Genomic DNA, 13,677 nt, shown 5'->3' on the forward strand with positions numbered 1-13,677 from the left:
CTAGAGATATTCTACCAGACCTCTAGAGATATTCTACCAGACCTCTAGAGATATTCTTCCAGACCTCTAGAGATATTCTTCCAGACCTCTAGAGATATTCTTCCAGACCTCGAGAGATATTCTTCCAGACATCTAGAGATATTCTTCCAGACCTCCTAACACTTAAACATATCATCACAATCTGACGCCGTCTTGCAGGCCTCCATCCCGTCTCGTCAACATAATAAATCACACTGGTCTGAGTCACACAACATCTCTGGGGAGGTAAAGAGATTAACCAATAGTCACTCAGTCTGTATAGAAAACAAATCTTAAAATGTGATTGAATTCAATTCAATTCAAGTTGGCTTCAAACACCCCATGTGCTTCGTAACCCCCCCCCCCCCCCCCCCCCCCCGACTCACCCCCCCCCCCCCCCCAACCCCTGTTTCCCTGATTCTCCACCAAATACAATCAAGCACATTCACGTCCCACAATGAGGCATTATGCCACTTTGAGTGGTGGTGACGCTGTTTGAAAGTTGTGTGAGGCCTCTTGTGTCCTTCCTCCCGCAGCCCCCTCAGCAGCAGCAGCCCCCCGCAGCAGCCCCTCAGCAGCCCCCTCAGCCGCGCCTCACCGTGCTCAGGTTCAAAATGTCACAACGTGAATTCAATAAGGCGACGGGGAAGTCCGTGGCTCAATGCACGTTAACCCTTTCACTACCACACTACAGAAGGTTAACCCTTTCACTACCACACTACAGACGGTTAGCGTGTGTACTCTTCTGTAGTGTGGTAGTGAAAGGGTTAACTGTCTGTAGTAGTGTGATAGTGAAAGGTTAACCTTCTGTAGTGTGTGGCAGTGAAAGGGTTCACCCGTTGTCGTGTGTGGCAGTGATAGGGTCAACATTCTGTATTGTCACAGTGAAAGGGTTAACCATTTGGTAGTGTGGTAGTGAAAGGGTCAACATTCTGTATTGTCACAGTGAAAGGGTTAACCATTTGGTAGTGTGGTAGTGAAAGGGTTAACCCTTTGTCGTGTGTGGCAGTGAAAGGGTTAACATTCTGTATTGTCACAGTGAAAGGGTTAACCATTTGGTAGTGTGGTAGTGAAAGGGTTAACCATTTGGTAGTGTGGTAGTGAAAGGGTCAACATTCTGTATTGTCACAGTGAAAGGGTTAACCATTTGGTAGTGTGGCAGTGAAAGGGTCAACATTCTGTATTGTCACAGTGAAAGGGTTAACCATTTGGTAGTGTGGCAGTGAAAGGGTCAACATTCTGTATTGTCACAGTGAAAGGGTTAACCATTTGGTAGTGTGGCAGTGAAAGGGTCAACATTCTGTATTGTCACAGTGAAAGGGTTAACCATTTGGTAGTGTGGCAGTGAAAGGGTCAACATTCTGTATTGTCACAGTGAAAGGGTTAACCATTTGGTAGTGTGGCAGTGAAAGGGTCAAGGGGGGAAAAAGCACAAGACGCTGTCTGACGGAGGAGGCCTTGTCTGTTGACCGCGGGGGCCATCTTGGTTGGACGGGACACCAACTTGAAGCGGAGTGATGGGAGTTCTATTTGCGTACAGATGTTGACAATAGTTCCAGTGTGCTCTGGTCTCCCACACTTGGGTCTAAAACTGTCGTGAACAAGCTGTTCCGACTGAGTCCTTATCAGTGTTGGGACTAACGCGTTACAAAGTAACGCGTTACAGAAACGAAGTTACTTTTTGCCGCAACTAGTACTCTAACGCATTACTTTTGAAATTCAGTAACGCTACTTACGTTACTGAATGGTTTGTTAGTTCGTTACTGCATTCTTTTTATGTAGATTCATAGCGAGCGTCCTTATTTCGCCTGCGTTTGTTTTGTTTACTGTAGACTGAAAGGCGCTATAAGACGAAGTATTATTATTATTATTATTATTATTATTTCTTTCCGTAGCCTCATTCTGGTTTTCGCACTTCTGATTGGCCACTGACGTTCTGAAAGAAATAGACGCTCTCTACAGTAAACAACAAGAGGACGCTCGCTATGAATCTACATAATAAGAACGCAGTAATAATAACGAACTAACAAACCATTTAGCAACTACTTGGAGAGATAATTAATATACAACATGGAAACGAGATAAAGAACATGTTTGAAGGGCTGCTGGAGTCAACTGGACTAACGTTACATCTCGACCACCGCAGACTGGTGACGGTGAGTGCAATGTGTTCACTGAAACTCAAGATCAACGGATTTTGACTGTACGAAATCTGCCAGGGAATCTCATAATACTAATCAAACAATATAAATATAGTCCTTTCATGCACAATTGATATCCTAACTATTCTAACGTTGCAATGCTTTGATTGATATCTTAAACAACGCTGCAAGATGGTTATAAATGAATTAATGAATGGATGAATGAATGAAAACTTTATTTAACAGATTGCAGAATGGGTACAATACAGTACGGCTCAATACATACAATTGTTAAGGGGATGCAGACCAGAGAAAGACGTTTGTCTTGTTTCCATCAGGGTCCCCCATTTTCAATTCATATAGACATTTATGACATACACAACATACATGACATTTATGGCATAGGGACATATAGGTATTTAGTACTGATACATTTGTGACATAAGCGGTATTCAAATATACAGTACTGTTACCCCTAGATCCTGACAGAGTATATACATATGATGGGGAGGGAGGGGGTGGGTGGGTGGGAGAGAAATATACATACAGCGGGGAGGGAATATATAATGAAACGCTCTAGACCACATTGCTTAGCAGAGTTCGGTGATGTGAATGGAAACTGTCAAGTTGATCAACCGATTTTGAGTATATGGGGCATGGGACTTGAGCAATTTTTTTTTATTTTTTTTTAAATAACTAAATAGTTACTTTTCACAGTAACTCATTACTTTTGGGTGTAAGTAACTAGTACAGTAACGAAGTTACTTTGAAATGAAGTAACTAGTAAAGTAACTGAGTTACTATTTTTCAGTAACTAGCACAACACTGAGTCCTTATACAGCTCCTGACGTGGGACTTGGACGGAGTCGATCGGGGCGGACGGACGCTCCGAGGTCCGGTGACATCGCTCGACTCTGGCGAGGAGGACGGTGTTCTGTGCCTCGCTCGATGAAAAGACGGCCCGGCGCTGCATAGACCCAAGGAATTAACGTCGACTGAATGTGAACAACAAACTGAAGTCATCCAGATTTTCTTTCACAACTTTGTGAGGAGGGAAACCGTTCCTGAGCAGAACAGCCCTTGTTGTCCCAGAGGCTGCATCCAGTCGTACTGAGGAACACCCATGATGCCCGGTGGACAGAATGCCCCTCCCCGAAACTAATTTTTTTCTTTTTATTCGTTTCCCCCCCCGACCACCAATGCAGCACTGTTTCCACCGGTCGCAGCACCGGGCTGCCGTGGCTCCGATGCCCAGCGGCAAGTCAGTCAGTCACATGAGTTTTAGAACAAAAACACCTCTTCTTTTTCTTCTGAGGCCTAAACAAAATAATGGTTTGGTTCCGGTTGCCGACCGACCCTGCCGATTTAGGGGCGACCCAATTTATTCTATGAGTAAAAATATATATATATATATATATATATATATATTTTTTTTTTACAATAAAGTTTCATACAAATCTTAGTCAAACCTTTAGTATTATGGATATTAAACATGCTGGCAGAGTACATGCATCCATGTTGTCGTGAACATTTTAATTAAATAAAGAAATTCGCAGTGGGAATTTTTTTTATATAAAATATTTTATAAAATAAATCCCCTACCTACCTACCCATGGCCTTAACTGACAACCAACAGGAACCAAACAATATTTTATTTTATGCCTGAGGCAAGGTGTTCCCCTTACAGACCTATTCAACAATATACAGACCTATTATTACTCTGTTGCAGAGCTTGTAGAAACTGTACGTGGTATGATATCATTATTATGACACACCAGTGGATGATAGACTGATATCATTATTATGGCACCAGTGGATGATATCATTATTATGACACAGCAGTGGGTGATATCATTATTATGGCTCACCAGTGGATGATGTCATTATTATGACACACCAGTGGATGATGTCATTATTATGGACCAGTGGATGATATCATTATTATGGACCAGTGGATGATATCATTATTATAACACACCAGTGGATGATATCATTATTATAACACACCAGTGGATGATATCATTATTATAACACACCAGTGGATGATATCATTATTATGGACCAGTGGATGATATCATTATTATGGCTCACCAGTGGATGATGTCATTATTATGACTCACCAGTGGATGATATCATTATTATGGACCAGTGGATGATATCATTATTATGGCTCACCAGTGGATGATATCATTATTATGGCTCACCAGTGGATGATATCATTATTATGGCTCACCAGTGGATGATATCATTATTATGGCTCACCAGTGGATGATATCATTATTATGGCTCACCAGTGGATGATATCATTATTATGGCTCACCAGTGGATGATATCATTATTATGGCACCCCAGTGGATGATAGACTGATATCATTATTATGGCCCACCAGTGGATGATAGACTGATATCATTATTATGGCCCACCAGTGGATGATATCATTATTATGGCCCACCAGTGGATGATAGACTGATATCATTATTATGGCCCACCAGTGGATGATAGACTGATATCATTATTATGGCTCACCAGTGGATGATAGACTGATATCATTATTATGGCCCACCAGTGGATGATATCATTATTATGGCCCACCAGTGGATGATAGACTGATATCATTATTATGGCTCACCAGTGGATGATAGACTGATATCATTATTATGACACACCACACCAGTGGATGAAAGACTGCTTTGGGAAACACCAGAGATGAGGGACGTTGGCCTAGATAGCCTGACGGCAAACAGACTTGTGGGTAAAAAGAGACTGTCTGGCCCATTTGTCTCGTTCACAATAGTAGCAATTGAGGCCTCCAGATGTTTGATTCTCATACCTCCTCCAAGACCAGGTGTCAACTAGTGCCGTCGCCCCCCTCAGAATCCACCGGAATATGTGGAATATTTCCTTTACTAGAGTAAATTATACCAATTTGCCAACATCTCTTTGATGGAGGTTGGAGAATGACAGGGTAGTGGATCTCTGTCTTTGAGAAGCTCGTCTTCTAAAAGTGGCACAGCTACAGTATACGAAGACTTTTAGGTCAAAATGACCGTCCAACGCCATGGAATCATTTACATGGCAACATACTCCAGTGGAATATATGCATTTGTAGGCCCTAAAGCAGTTATCCATAATGCGATTAGATTTGATTCATCTGACTTAAAGGTGGGCCTATAAGCAATAGCCTCTACTTTGATGTGCACAGGCAGATTGTATCTTAAGTCCTGAAAGAATCTGTGAGCGTTTGATTGCACTGGAGCTGAAAATTCTCAGAGAGTCTTCTATGTGTCTCTTTATAGGACGGGTCTAGAGTTCTGCCTGAGGCCTAGCTTGTGTTTCCTTCAGGACGGGTCTAGAGTTCTGCCTGAGGCCTAGCTTGTGTTTCCTTCAGGACGGGTCTAGAGTTCTGCCTGAGGCCTAGCTTGTGTTTCCTTCAGGACAGGTCTAGAGTTCTGCCTGAGGCCTAGCTTGTGTTTCCTTCAGGACGGGTCTAGAGTTCTGCCTGAGGCCTAGCTTGTGTTTCCTTCAGGACGGGTCTAGAGATCTGCCTGAGGCCTAGCTTGTGTTTCCTTCAGGACGGGTCTAGAGTTCTGCCTGAGGCCTAGCTTGTGTTTCCTTCAGGACGGGTCTAGAGTTCTGCCTGAGGCCTAGCTTGTGTTTCCTTCAGGACGGGTCTAGAGTTCTGCCTGAGGCCTAGCTTGTGTTTCCTTCAGGACGGGTCTAGAGTTCTGCCTGAGGCCTAGCTTGTGTTTCCTTCAGGACGGGTCTAGAGTTCTGCCTGAGGCCTAGCTTGTGTTTCCTTCAGGACGGGTCTAGAGTTCTGCCTGAGGCCTAGCTTGTGTTTCCTTCAGGACGGGTCTAGAGATCTGCCTGAGGCCTAGCTTGTGTTTCCTTCAGGACGGGTCTAGAGTTCTGCCTGAGGCCTAGCTTGTGTTTCCTTCAGGACGGGTCTAGAGTTCTGCCTGAGGCCTAGCTTGTGTTTCCTTCAGGACAGGTCTAGAGTTCTGCCTGAGGCCTAGCTTGTGTTTCCTTCAGGACAGGTCTAGAGTTCTGCCTGAGGCCTAGCTTGTGTTTCCTTCAGGACGGGTCTAGAGTTCTGCCTGAGGCCTAGCTTGTGTTTCCTTCAGGACGGGTCTAGAGTTCTGCCTGAGGCCTAGCTTGTGTTTCCTTCAGGACGGGTCTAGAGTTCTGCCTGAGGCCTAGCTTGTGTTTCCTTCAGGACGGGTCTAGAGTTCTGCCTGAGGCCTAGCTTGTGTTTCCTTCAGGACGGGTCTAGAGTTCTGCCTGAGGCCTAGCTTGTGTTTCCTTCAGGACGGGTCTAGAGTTCTGCCTGAGGCCTAGCTTGTGTTTCCTTCAGGACAGGTCTAGAGTTCTGCCTGAGGCCTAGCTTGTGTTTCCTTCAGGACGGGTCTAGAGTTCTGCCTGAGGCCTAGCTTGTGTTTCCTTCAGGACGGGTCTAGAGTTCTGCCTGAGGCCTAGCTTGTGTTTCCTTCAGGACGGGTCTAGAGTTCTGCCTGAGGCCTAGCTTGTGTTTCCTTCAGGACGGGTCTAGAGATCTGCCTGAGGCCTAGCTTGTGTTTCCTTCAGGACGGGTCTAGAGTTCTGCCTGAGGCCTAGCTTGTGTTTCCTTCAGGACGGGTCTAGAGTTCTGCCTGAGGCCTAGCTTGTGTTTCCTTCAGGATGGGTCTAGAGTTCTGCCTGAGGCCTAGCTTGTGTTTCCTTCAGGACGGGTCTAGAGTTCTGCCTGAGGCCTAGCTTGTGTTTCCTTCAGGACGGGTCTAGAGTTCTGCCTGAGGCCTAGCTTGTGTTTCCTTCAGGACGGGTCTAGAGTTCTGCCTGAGGCCTAGCTTGTGTTTCCTTCAGGACGGGTCTAGAGTTCTGCCTGAGGCCTAGCTTGTGTTTCCTTCAGGACGGGTCTAGAGTTCTGCCTGAGGCCTAGCTTGTGTTTCCTTCAGGACGGGTCTAGAGTTCTGCCTGAGGCCTAGCTTGTGTTTCCTTCAGGACGGGTCTAGAGTTCTGCCTGAGGCCTAGCTTGTGTTTCCTTCAGGACGGGTCTAGAGTTCTGCCTGAGGCCTAGCTTGTGTTTCCTTCAGGACGGGTCTAGAGTTCTGCCTGAGGCCTAGCTTGTGTTTCCTTCAGGACGGGTCTAGAGTTCTGCCTGAGGCCTAGCTTGTGTTTCCTTCACGACGGGTCTAGAGTTCTGCCTGAGGCCTAGCTTGTGTTTCCTTCAGGATGGGTCTAGAGTTCTGCCTGAGGCCTAGCTTGTGTTTCCTTCAGGACGGGTCTAGAGTTCTGCCTGAGGCCTAGCTTGTGTTTCCTTCAGGACGGGTCTAGAGTTCTGCCTGAGGCCTAGCTTGTGTTTCCTTCAGGACGGGTCTAGAGTTCTGCCTGAGGCCTAGCTTGTGTTTCCTTCAGGACGGGTCTAGAGTTCTGCCTGAGGCCTAGCTTGTGTTTCCTTCAGGACGGGTCTAGAGTTCTGCCTGAGGCCTAGCTTGTGTTTCCTTCAGGACGGGTCTAGAGTTCTGCCTGAGGCCTAGCTTGTGTTTCCTTCAGGACGGGTCTAGAGTTCTGCCTGAGGCCTAGCTTGTGTTTCCTTCAGGACGGGTCTAGAGTTCTGCCTGAGGCCTAGCTTGTGTTTCCTTCAGGACAGGTCTAGAGTTCTGCCTGAGGCCTAGCTTGTGTTTCCTTCAGGACGGGTCTAGAGTTCTGCCTGAGGCCTAGCTTGTGTTTCCTTCAGGACAGGTCTAGAGTTCTGCCTGAGGCCTAGCTTGTGTTTCCTTCAGGACGGGTCTAGAGTTCTGCCTGAGGCCTAGCTTGTGTTTCCTTCAGGAGGACGGGTCTAGAGTTCTGCCTGAGGCCTAGCTTGTGTTTCCTTCAGGACGGGTCTAGAGTTCTGCCTGAGGCCTAGCTTGTGTTTCCTTCAGGACGGGTCTAGAGTTCTGCCTGAGGCCTAGCTTGTGTTTCCTTCAGGACGGGTCTAGAGTTCTGCCTGAGGCCTAGCTTGTGGTTTGCCCGCTGAGATTAGATATCTCTTGAAAACTGAATATTAAAGAAAACATCTTCCTCCTCAGTGCCAAACAAATGCTTCTCATTCTGATCCATAAATGAATTAAGCCTCGACATGTTGTGGCTACACAGTGTCACGATGACACGTAGAGGGAGTGTCTCACATGAGTGAGTGACAGAGTTGGTCTTGGTTGCTTCCTGTGAGAAGCAGCCGATTCATTTAAGTGGGTATCTCGGAATTTTCCCAAGCCCTGTTAGCGAGATGATTTGATGTGGGAATTCTTAGCCTACTACAGTATCTTTCATTCAGAATTTGTCATACAGCTAGATTGAGCAACACTCATAGACTTCATGCTCAATCCTTGTAATGCGTTATTACAAACCCACTAATTCAATGCAGAGGACTAATCCTGCAATCCAATAAGTAAAATCATATAGGAGGGTAAATCTGCCGGTACTTTTTTATTATAATATTATTGTCTGAAGCAGACAGCGACTACAACTGAAGACAGGGAGACATCAGCCTACATACAGTATCTCCTCAACTCTGAAGACTTCTGAAGATCTTTTTGTGGTACAATTTGGGAAACCCTGCCTGACTCCAATCTGAGAATGTGGGTATGATCTAGAAAGTGGCAATTTCCATTTTCAAAGGATGGATGCCCGCTAATTATGGTGAAAGCCTTCTGCTATTAGGTTACATGTAACACTTAACACTAATTGCTGCATGAGAAAAGACTTGAGCTTTCAAAGATAAACGAGCCATACTAGTCATTTCATAGACCTGGGAGAAGTATGTTTTGGTGCCTTTGAAAAAAACCCTCGCCTAGATTTACTGTTGTTATTGCAATCGGGGGAATGTTAGCGTCGTGCTGTGGAGTAGTAAGACCTAGTAAAGAACGCTTCTGGGGCTCCAATAAAACACAACAAATAAATGGCTCCAAATAGACCGGAGGTTTGATCTTCACTCGCTGCATCACAGCCACCGTGGTGCGTTTCACACTAAAACTCCATATGTTGAAATGAAAACCAAATGCCGGCGTACGCCTCGAAAGAAGATACACCACCCCCGTGCATTTAAGGAACCGGCTGAACTCTACAAAGGTCCGGGTTATGATCTGGCAAAACGAGGTCAGCTCAACCCAGAGTCGACAGAGAGAGCAGCCGTCTTCGGGACAGTTGTGATCTCCCCCGAGGCAGAGCAAGAAACAAATAAAGAAGATAAGGCGACGAAAACTAACATCACTGACGCTTATTTCACGTGTGTCACACACCGGGAACATGCCGAGCGTCGATATGTTTACAGCGTCCCCCACAACACTCCGCTAAATTTACAGCGGTTCTATTTTGGAGCGGGACCCGGTAAGTCACACCCCAGGCCCAGGGTACTGTTGCAGAACGCCACCGGTCGCTCCCATGAGCTCATCAATGTTGTTGAAAGCTCAACACTTTGGACGTCTTAACGGGCGTACTACACGGTAATTGTTTTCATTTGCCACAATGAGCCTCCCTGTCAGCGTGGGGACACCAGGACGTTGACGACGGGCTGGTTCGAGAGGCGAGAGGCTAGAGCCATATGGAATCCGCAATCACGGAATCGCGGACGGAATCGCGGAATTGAGCAATAAAAATGGAATCAACTATAAAAAAAAATGAATTAATTTTTTTTTTTTTTTTTTTTTTTATGTTGTGGGACTTGTACAGCACTTTGTTCAACTTTGTCAGTGCTGTAAAGTTTAAACCTTTTTAAATCTTAGACAAACAAAACACTTTGCTTTCATGAAATATTGTAAGCAGTCATTTGAGGCTTTATAAAAGCAGCACAATGAACACAAATCTGTCAGTGCCGAGTCCGACCTCATCTTAAATAACAAACGGCATTGCTTGTTGTAGTTAACAAAGAGAGGCAGAGTTGATTTTGCAAAAATATATATACCTTTTTATTTAAATTTTTTTTAATAATCGAATTTTATTTTCATATTCGAATGAAATAAATGAATGAAGCTTCGAAGTATTTAAGACAGCCCTATTAAATGGACTGTTATATCTTATTAAATTGTGGACATTTATTCATTCCCACTTATTAGACACTATTTCTGATGGTAAAATGAGCGTACAAAGCAAAATACAGAATTCTGAAATATTAAAACGAAAAAAACGGAATTTGGAAAAAAATAAAATGGAATTTGGAAAAAAATAAAACGGATTTCATATGGCTCTACGAGAGGCGCTCCGTCAGGGCTGAGCTGCTGGGGAGACTGGCTCTTATCATTTCACTTTCATCTGTTTTTATGAACAAAGTTAGATCTCTTCTTGCGTCGCCTTCCGACGCACTAAAAACAAGGCCAGGGAAATTTGACGACGGAAATAAATTAAATCCCCTGCAGCCAATACTCTGGAAAATGAGGAGTAGCTTTGAAAGAAGCCGCCTCAGCCCTCAGGTCACAGATGCTAATGTGGGGTAAACCACAGTGGAGACAATTTGTCTGCCATCAGAGATGTTTGTTGATAAGCTCCCTCCACGTACTCTACTTTCCCAGAGCTCATATGTCTATGAAATACTTAACAGCTGATACGACACTGTTTTTTATTAAACTGCTATTTTTACACAAGTGATTCAGACTAAAAGTTCCAGAAACAAAACAAAAGAGGGACAGGGTTTTGAAACAGAACTTTCACCGCGAGAGGAATGAGGAATGGCTTGTCTTTGTCGTGAGACAATGTTTACATTGTTGCTCTGCTGCAAGAGTGATTAGGATCAGGCCACTTTTCAACGTTTGACACCAAATAGACTCTGGAGAGTCCAGAGAGTCTGACCGGGAGACCCTTTGGGGTGAGACGAGCCGTCCAAGGAGATAAGATGGCCCGCCACCAGAGAATGAGAGGCTGGCGAACAGCCCGTTTAGAAAATAGACTTGCATGACAGGCAAACATGGGAACGTAGCCCTACACATCCAGTCGATGTGCCAACAGTCAGTCAGGCCCAGGCAGGGGCGCATCATGCATGGCACTGTATGGAAAATAACCGCAGCGATTTGCACTACATCCCTACACCTCGTTTTTGCATTTTTTGTATTACAAAAAAAGAAAAGGTGCATTCTGTACTTCATTGTTTGCATTTTGTACTTCATTTTGTACTTTAGTTTGTACTTTAGGTTGTATATTATACATTTTGTATAGTGTTTGACCTTTATTCTTTTGACTTTATTTGACTGTATGAAGCACAATCTCAGGGGGGGCTCGTACAGAACCAAGCATTTCACTGTAACGTACCTTGTATGTGACAAATAAAACAAAACTTGAGCCAATTCCAATCGTGTGTGAGTCACTGAGCATCTCGGCCTGCAGATGATAACAAGGAGTGTTGAGGCCATGGTGATGCGTAATGAAAGACAGACGAGGTCCTAACACCGGGACGGGAGTGGAAATAACATCAGCCCGACAATAGGGGGGTTTCCATCCCATGTTGTAGTCGACCCTGTGGTTTCACAGTTACTTGGTGAGAGACAACAAATAATCACAGTAGCTTCACAGTCTTAAAAACTCTCACTCTGTAGCCCATGCTGCGGTTATAACCTTGTCACTACGCAATACAGTACACCCCAGAGCGCCACCACCACACAAGTAATGACTGGTTAATTTATCAAAGACGTATAGCCTATTCAATTCAACAGATCTAATCTACTCAAGGAGTTATTTTAAGTTAGGATTAAGTGGATGTATTTAGTTTTTGTTGTTGAATAGCTACCGGATGTGGTCGTAGCAGAGAGGATGCAATTAACATAATATTCAATTCACATTGGTCAATTAATGTGTTTTTACATTTTAAAACGCTGAAAACTATTTGCCTACAGTAGTCTAAAATCATATTAAATACAACATTGGGGATGCCAAATTAGCCCACAACTTAAATGAGACTAATGTCTCATACCTCCTTTTTGCATTTTGTACCTCATTGTTGCCATTTTGTACTTCATTGGTAGCATATTGTATAAATTGTACAGTGGTTGGTCTTTATTCTTTTAACTTTTTTACTGTATGAAGCACAATCTCAGGGGGCTCATACAGAACAATGTACAGTTTCTACGTCAAATGTATATACTCTCTTTTTTAAACTCTTTTTGTATCACAAACAGTACTGTATTTGTAAATCTGGTATGTCATAAATGTATAGATGTAGCAGTACTGTCTGTATCTGTATGTCATGTATGTCATAATATATGTCATGATGAATTGAAAATGGGGGACCCTGATGTAAACAAGACGAAGGTCTTTCTCTGGTCTGCATCCCCTTAACAATTGTGTGTATTGAGCTGTACTGTACCCATTCTGCAATCTGTTAAATAAAGTTTTCAATCAATCAATCAACCAACCAAGCTGTACAGTTTCACTGTAATGTACATGTACCTTATGTGTGACAAATAAAACAAAAGGTGAAACTTGACTTATTAATAAATGTAGACTGTACGTGACAGACAGACAGACTTCGTGTCGGGCTCGGGACTCGGGAGGGAGACACCCTGGTGTACTCATGAGATATGAGCCTAATGCACAGCCTTTTTCATAGACATACCGTAATAACCTAGACAGTATGTGTACCAGTCCACCCAGAACACATCACACTACAGTAACTTACTGTACTACAGTAGTTTACCTGCAGGGATCCAGGCAGCGGCTGGGAGTCGGGACCACCTGAATACTTTACCGTTTCTGCAGAGTCGCTGCTATATAATCAGAGAAACACACTGCGAGGATCGATCATATTATATATTATATTAACAACCTGGACTATATCTTACCTTTCGTCTCCTTTGTGCCGTTGTGTTGTTGATCAGCAACTGTTCTCATGGCATTCTTGGGATAATAAGGTGATAATAAAAAGTTAGGAGGAAGAGAAACTCCCCTTCTTGCGCTTTACTGCACTCTTCAAAGGGTTAACGCGTCGGTGACGGACAGCGGGATCCTCCAATGAGGAGGGAGATGTGGCGCCAGCGGGATCCTCCAATGGGAAGGGAGATATATATCTATGTGTTGGATGACAGAGGGGGCGGGAGTTCAGGTGGCGCCAAACCGTGTTTCCGCTGTGGATATACTGTAAGGAAGTGACGTGGTTATACTGTAAGGAAGTGACGTGGATATACTGTAAGGAAGATGTGGATATACTGTAATAATAAATAATAATAATAATAATAATAATAATTATTATTATTATAATAATAATAATAATAATAATAATAATAATAATAATAATATACTGTAAGGAAGATGTGGAGCTACTGTAAGGAAGATGTGGAGATACTGTAACAGTGCTGGATTTCTTTTTTAATAACCCCTGCTATTCCCACGGTTCTAACATGGTTTTATCATACCAGCGCTTGTATTCCATGTGCTTTATTGTTCTTAGTTCTATTATTATTTTAACTTTAATTTGTCTTGAATACTTTTAATATTTAAGACAAATGATACATACCAATTATTTGCTTGTTCTATTATCCATCCTTCTATCATCCATAAT

The 13,677-nt window shown here is 43.8% G+C and overlaps 1 protein-coding gene across 2 annotated transcripts in view; it reads right to left on the reverse strand.

Moving 5' to 3' along the window:
- Positions 1 to 13,080, reverse strand: part of kank3 (KN motif and ankyrin repeat domains 3) — a 103,179-nt gene extending 90,099 nt beyond the window's left edge. The window contains exon 1 of one of the 2 annotated variants that reach the window (XM_084318550.1): positions 12,962 to 13,080. The gene's annotated coding sequence lies outside the window, so the exon portion shown is untranslated. Of the gene's footprint in view, positions 1 to 11,435; positions 11,507 to 12,961 lie in introns of those variants that run through there. The other variant, XM_084318551.1, reaches the window with a different exon arrangement.
- Between the last annotated feature and the right edge of the window lie 597 nt (positions 13,081 to 13,677).

The sequence above is a fragment of the Notolepis coatsorum genome (genome assembly GCF_963971535.1).
Source record: "Notolepis coatsorum genome assembly, chromosome: 7".
In the NCBI taxonomy this organism is placed as follows: domain Eukaryota; kingdom Metazoa; phylum Chordata; class Actinopteri; order Aulopiformes; family Paralepididae; genus Notolepis; species Notolepis coatsorum.